The 7456-nt window shown below is 44.4% G+C and overlaps 1 pseudogene across 1 annotated transcript; it reads left to right on the top strand.

Annotated features, from left to right (window-relative positions):
* The first annotated feature begins 6370 nt into the window (after positions 1 to 6370).
* On the top strand, positions 6371 to 6808 carry LOC311588664 (large ribosomal subunit protein eL42-like; annotated as a pseudogene). Its single transcript has one exon. The product of its transcript is annotated as a large ribosomal subunit protein eL42-like (transcript).
* Positions 6809 to 7456: the final 648 nt, after the last annotated feature.

The raw sequence follows: 7456 nt of genomic DNA, 5'->3' as shown, positions 1-7456 counted from the left end.
ATGTCCTATTGTTATGACTGTTGCCATTCATTGTTCAAATAAAATCTTATGTTATCCAGATGCTTCATCTGCTTCCTCTCGGTTGTCCCTTTGAGTGTGGCACTGCCTGGTAAGCAAGGGAAATAAAGTTTATCAGGCCAGTGTATGAGGAGGAATAGGTAGATTCTGCGTATGGATGTGCACGACCCTGGGAAATTTGAAATGCACAGACTCTGCAATACTAATTTACGCCCCCTTTTTAGTGTCCTACTTTGGATCCATAGCTGTATTTTTGAGTGTTAAAATAGTCAGAAAGGGACTTGTAAGCACGGACATCGTTTAGGATGCAAGGAGTTTAGAGCTAAAAGAGAGCTGAAATAGAATCCTCTCAGTTTATGGTTGAAGGTGGAGCCCATGCCCAGGGAGGATGGATGTAGTAGTCCCTGCCCTGGGGCAGGAGGGAAAGTAGGATAAACACTGCTGCTCATGGTTTCACAGTGAGTGACTGGCCTATCCAAGGCTGGACTCAAGCTCACTGGGGTTTGCCTTAGATAGAAAGCGCTCCAGCAGGGAAGGGGAGATGGCACAGGCAGGAAAGTACTTGCTATACTGTCTGTGCCCCTAAATTTGGTTTCCAGCACCCATGAAAAAGCAAATTTTTCAAATTATATATATATATTATATATATATAATTATTATTATTATATTATATATATTATATATATATAATATATATATTATTATTATTATCTCAAGAAGAAAAAAACCAGTCCGTTCAGATAGTGAGAAATGGCATGACTGATGAGGCTGTTTTTGCTGAAGATGTATATATATGTTTACTTCAGTCCTTTTTTATTTTTTCTCTTCATTGCAAACTCTCCATCGCCAGATGTGTTGGATTTAAAGTCACCACAGAAACACCTCTGGGTATGTCTATAAGACTATTAACAGAATACTCAATCTGAACAGGCACCACCCAATGGGTGGGGCTCATAGTCTGAATAAAGGAAGAAATTAAGCAGATCATCAATATTCATGCTTCTTGGTTTCCTAACTATGGGCATAAAGTGATCAGCTGCCTCCAACTCCTGCTTTGAAGACTTCTTTATCATAATGGATTATACCTTTAAACTGTAACTGAAAATACCAACCCCCCATTTCCTAAGAAACAGAAACCTAATTATTCTATCACATTTAAGATTTGGGCATTTTAAATAAAATGCATATTTTTTCAAGGAAAAAAAAATCAGAGTGTGCATTCGCAAGCCCAGTAATGGGAACAGAGACAGGAGGATTTGTAGGGATTGCTGGCCAGCCAGCCTAGTGAACTGGTGAGTTTCCAGTAAAAGGCAGAGGTTCCATCTTATGCATGAGGAGCGCCACCTGTGACTGACTTCTGGCCTCCACACTCATATGCACACATGTGCACCAGTACATGCATATACCCATCCAAACATCCACACGTATGTATGTGGAGAGCTGCGAGGTGCCGCGCCTTAACAAGGCGCAGGTTTCCACCATCCCAACAGCGAGCGCTCTCTAAGATAAACAAGTCCTTATATGGCAAAAGGCTGTGCAAGGGTAACTGGTGATCTGATGACGAGCAGTCCTGCTCTGACGCGGACCTATGAGGAGGTAACACCTGGCATGAGCTGATTGGCCCTTGAGTTGTACGTAAGCTTGGCCCTTCCCTTCTTCGGGGCCATTCCCACTGAGCTTAATCCTGAGTAAAGATCTCGAGAAGAAGTCTGGTTGTTGGTGTCTTATTTCCGCTGGACGGTGCAGCGCCGACATATGTACATACATGAAAATGCTCAAACTATCTCAAGAAGTGTTTACTGAGAGGAATAAGCGGTGAGTTCAGATAATAAGAAATGACACCACAAAGGAAGCTGTCCTTGAGGAAGGGAGTGGATCTCTTCAGAAATGGGAGCGTGTTGAGCAGGCCCATGATTGAACCGAGCAGGGCTCTAATGCCTGCGCCCTTCCTCTGTGCAATGTAATTACACCTTCACTGCGGCTTAGCTGGAAAAGAGCTTGCATTTACAGCACGCATGATCGTCACGTGTTTTCTGCTGATCGCTGCTTTAACAAGTCATTCCACAGGAGAGGTTTGTTAGCTTTAATAGCCCTTAAGTTACTTATGGCAATTACCTGCATCACTTTCAACTCCATAGAGGTTATTAAAAGTCTCTCATGGCAACTGTAAGGAAATAAGAAAATAGGTAAAGATGAAATGACGTCTGCTCCCCAAAGGCGTTAGTCTGGAATGTGTTTGCATTGCTCTTACATGGGGAGATAAATTTAGCTCAAGGGGGGTGAAAAGGAATGTAACCTCTGAGGCTTCATCAACCTAAAATCAGACATATCTCATTAAAAACAAATTTTCTCACCTGGCCAGATTGGCTCCACTTTTATCCTCATGAGAGAACTGGAGGCTGCTTCTATTGTGATTTAATAAGTCTCTCTTGAGTCTCAGGCACTGGACTAATAATACCTCATATTTTAGCTTATTTGGTTGTCAAAGAATCTATCTAGTCTACACATTTAGTAAATAAGAAGACAGGTTTATAGAAGCAAAGTGGAAAGTTGTAAAAATGACGTTGCCAGAATGCAAATGTGTGGGGTCATCTTCAAGCTCATCCCCGGATGTTCTGTCGTGTGCCACTTAACCGATGATGGACTCACCTTCGAGCAGAGGTGCCTCTGTGGTGCTTCATAAGAGTCAGAGGATATTTGATGAATCCTATCTGATTGCTGAGGTTCTATTACTCCTTATATCCTGAGGGCCAAAGAACTCTATGCCATTCTTTCATGGATAATTAATTAGAATGCATAGAATTCAGAGGTATAAATGATGTAAATAACATGCTTTCCTGTATGTCATTCTCAAAAAGTATTTCAAGAAGCATATCCAACCAACGTGTGTGTGTGTGTGTGTGTGTGTGTGTGTGTGTGTGTGTGTGTGTGTGTAGGGGGCAGGTACTACCTTTCATGTTATGTCCATCAAATTTACAGCCCAACGACAGGCAGCTTCAGCATCATTTGTCCAAAATCCTGAATCCCTAGCTCCACCCATGCTGTGGCATCTGCATTTTTAACAAGACCACCTGGTAGTGTGCATGTTGACTGAGGATTGAACAGCACCACCCGGAAGTGAGGGAGTGTGCTAGGGGCATTTCGTTTTCCTTTTCTGATCGAAGGTATTGATTGTTTGGAGGGTGGGGTAGGAGGACCTCTGTGCAGAGGAGAATCCTGCTCCATAGCGGTACATCACACACGGATCTAACACTGTTCCAGTCGGCTCTGGGATCTGTGGCACTATCTAACCACAGGGCGGAAGTGGCCAGTGCATCTACGTGCTGGGACACTTCTTATAATGTGATTTTCCTTAGAAACGCTCCATAGATTTCTCAATCATCGTAGTTAGGGTGTATAGGTTTCTGCCTTCCGTGGTAAAGAAAGCCTTCTCACATCTTCCGGTCTCCATCATTGGGTTTTTTTTTTTTTAATATCCTATTCTTTCCAGCTCTGACTTATTCCCAAACAGGCTGCTCCAAGAGTCTCACAGTGCTTTTAACTTGCTATACTCAATGCCAAACACACATCCCTTCAATCTCTCTAGCCAGAGAACCAGGCAGACTCCATTTCTTATTGCAGTGTGTAAATGAATCCAGCCCTGTCCGCTTATTCTACTGTAGGGCTCTCTGACTTTCAGACGGTCTCCTTGGAGACCTTCCCTGTTATTTGCAGGCTGCGGCAGGAGACAAATAAAAATCATTTCCTACTCTAGATGAAGGGTTAAGGATAGTTCAAGGTTTGTTTGTGGTGTCCTGTTTCCTTTGCTAAATGGTGACTTAAAATCAATTATAATCAAATGGGAAGAGGCGAAAGTTGCTGATTCTGGAGACTTTGGGGGAGAGAAGGAAGGCTGGGACTTCATTCTCATTTTTTTTTGTCCCTGAGATAAAAGCTGGGATGCATGGGCCAGGTTTATTGTGTGATTGGTAGTTCTGGCATGTGGCACATTTTCCTTTTCTACCGAAGTGCAGTCCAAGGACTCAGAACCTCCAGGTGGGAGAGCAGTCATTCTCTGGTGTCTGCCTGCGGTGTCACTTATTTCTGTGTTGTGAAAAACACAGGAGATGGAAGACGAGGGGATGAGACAGGAGCTAAACACCCATGTGACGTCACAAATGGTGGCCTCTGGATTTACTTTCAGTCTGAGGGAAGGTTCCTGCAGTTTAAAGGAAGGTTCCTGGAGGCTTTATCTATAGACTTAGAACCAGCTCTGGACAAACTGTGAATTTATTTAGTAACAATCAGCTTATTTCCCTATGTCAAGCCTTGTTCAAGGTCAGAAGAATTCAAAAGAAATGCCACAGTCCCATGGAGAGCTGTTTACATCCCTATTTTGTGGGTGGCCGAAGTAGGGTTAAGTGCATACATGTATCACAAGTGTGTGTTGTGGTAACATGTTCTCCAGAGGCACATGTATCTTTCTTAAAATTTATTTATTTATGATGCATATGTATACAAAAGAAAGATGTACACACACACACACACACACACACACACACACACACACAGAGAGAGAGAGAGAGAGAGAGAGAGAGAGAGAGAGAGAGAGAGAGAGAGAGAGAGAGAGAATGTGTGAGGGTCAGATGACAACTTTCACCTTCCACCTTTTTGAGGCAGAGGCTCTCTTTTTCCTGCCCCTCTGTGCTGTGCTTCAGGCATCCACTCCCAGCATCTACCCTGTGCCCTGTACACTGCACTCAAGACTATCTGCCCCCAGCTTCTGCCCCTGTTCAGTGTGCTCCAGCTTAGCCACCCCAGCATTTGCCCCTGTGCAATGTGCTTCACGCTATCTACCCCAGCACTTGCCCCTGTGAAGCATGCTCCAGGCTAGCCACCCCAAGCACCTGCCCCTGTGTGGTTTGCTCCAGGCTAACACCTGGCTTTTCCCATGGGTCTTATGGAACTCAGGTGTTCAGTCATGCTTGGGCAGCTGATGCATCGAGCCACACCCCATCCACCCAGGCCCATTTACTTGGACACTTGGTTCCCAGCACCATACACACACACACACACACACACACACACACACACACACAATGACTCTTATGAGAAATGAATTTGTAAGCCAGTCTTAGAAAGAAAAAGTCAAAAATAAAAGAATAAAATTAAAGAGAGTTCTATTACTGGCTGCTTGCTTCACCTAAAACAGCAACCATCTGTGCACCGTGTGAGGCAGACAGTTGGCAGAATTTGCTAGGCATGCTTGTTCAAGACTGGTACCAGCCCCTCCTTGATCTCTCAAAACCCACACTGGGAACTCGGCAGCTGATCTCAGATGCTTCTCTGCATCATTAATGCACACTGAGAAGGAAGTGGGTACTCAGAACCTACCTAGGCTGCCTTCCTGGTGTCCAAGATGCTTAACATCTTAAGATGTTCAACAGAATGGGGGGTGCAAAGGGTAGGCAAATGAGGCCAGGAAGGCACAACGGCTTTGCAGAGGACAAAGTTACTTAAGATGCGTGTTACCTCAGGTGGAGGTTGCCTTAAGCTGGAATTGTCTTAGGTAGGCGAGTCCCTCAGGTAGGAGTCACCTTAGGGAGGAGGTAGAGAATATGCAAATCCACGGCTTCTTTCAACCGTCTTTTCTCTAGAAACACCATGATGTTAGAAGTAGCTGCACAACCTGGGTGCAGATTTGGTATTCAGCGCTTTACTCCACTCTGGAGGGCCTTGTTACCTCAGAGGATGCTCTGAATTTCTCTGTACCTCCCTTTCCCTGTCAGTGAGTGGAGGGCCTGTTGGACTTGTTCGATTAATCAGCTAAGGTGCGGAGAGATGTCAGGAGAACCTCCTGAGAATCCAAATCAATACAGTGCGCGAACACAAAGCCGGCTTTGAAGCCCGGAGCTCTAAAGGAGAAAGTCTCCATGCTGCTAAGACAAGTTAGAACAACACGGAAGTGCTTAAAACCCGTTTGGGAAATTCTTTCTTCCTGTGCTTCTTTTTCCTCAGAAAGTTGGATGATAAGTTTTGGTGTTGTGGTTGCTTGAATAAAAATGGCTCCTATCATAGACTCATAGGGTGGGGCGATATAAGGAAGTGGGACCTTGTTGGAGTAAGTGTGACTTTGATGGAGGAACTGTGCCACTAGGAAGTGGACTTTGAGGTCTCAGAAGCTCAAGGCAGGCCTAGTGGCTCACGGTCACTTCCTGCTTCTTGCCAATTGGGAGAACCAGCACCATTTCTACCTGCATGCTGCTGTGTTTCCAGCCATGCTTTCTGCCAGGACAACAGTGGACTAACCCTGTGAGACCATTAGCAAGCCCCAATTAAATGCTTTCCTCTGTAAGAGTTGCCAAGGTCATTTTTTCTGAGCCGATAATGCTCCTGCCAACATGGTGAATGTTCCTAAGACCTGCCGGATATTTTGCAAGAAATGTGGCAAGCACCAGCCCCACAAAGTGACACAGTACAAGAAGGGCAAGGATTCTTTATATGCTCAGGGAAAGCGGCGTTATGACAGGAAACAGAGTGGCTAAGGTGGGCAGACTAAGTCTACTTTCCACAAAAAGGCTAAAACTACAAAGAAGATTGTGCTGAGACTGGCGTGTGTTGAGCCCAACTGCAGACCTAAGAGAATGCCGGCTATTAAGAGGTGCGAGCATTTTGAACTGGGAGGCGATAAAAGGAGAAAGGGCCAAGTGATCCAGTTCTAAGGCGATGTTGTTATGAAGACAATAAGTCATGAGCTTTGACTCACTTCAGTTCATTGCAGTTGGTCTTTCGGGAAGGAATAAAGAAAGCATTCAAGGGAAAAAAAGAAAAAGAAAAAAGAGTTGCCGTGGTCACGGTGTCTCCTCATAGCAATAGACATCCTAAGACAGAAGTTAAGGTGTTTTTCCATAGTGCATTTTGGGCATATTTGGGATCTCTATGAAGAAGGGATACGTAAAGTGTTTAATTACTTGGCCTTCTGTTGGTTGATGGTCATCTTCCTCTTGACCTTGGTGTAATAAGCAGGACTTGTATTCCTTTCCGACTGCCTGCTGTGCTAAGCTGAACCCTCTCTCCTGAGCATCACGTCTGTTCTGGAACATTCCTCCTTCCACCTAAACTTCACGGTGTATAGTGTTCACTCAATCCCCAAAGCCTTGCTCATGAGTGCTTGAAGCAGGCCAAGCAGTTAGGTGGTATTTGAATGTTTGGATATAGTGCCTTGTCTTGAGGGATAGTCTACATGGTTTCGGTCAAGTCGTTTGATGAATCCTTGTTGCGTTTATCATGCTTTATTAAATATGATTCAATATTATCAAATATCTTAGTGAAAAGGGGTAAAATGTCAGGGCACATGCCTGGTGAAGCAGCAGATAGATAACCTCGCAAGCCCCAGGTCCACCCTTAGAGACCCTATGTATCTTTGCTATGCCTGTAATCTTTACCTATTTGTTAATCC

This window comes from Acomys minous, assembly GCF_964271855.1.
Source record: "Acomys minous genome assembly, chromosome: 17".
Taxonomy (NCBI): Eukaryota; Metazoa; Chordata; class Mammalia; order Rodentia; family Muridae; genus Acomys; species Acomys minous.
Note: the sequence above shows the minus strand (reverse complement) of the source record. Positions and strands in the feature narration are given on the sequence as shown.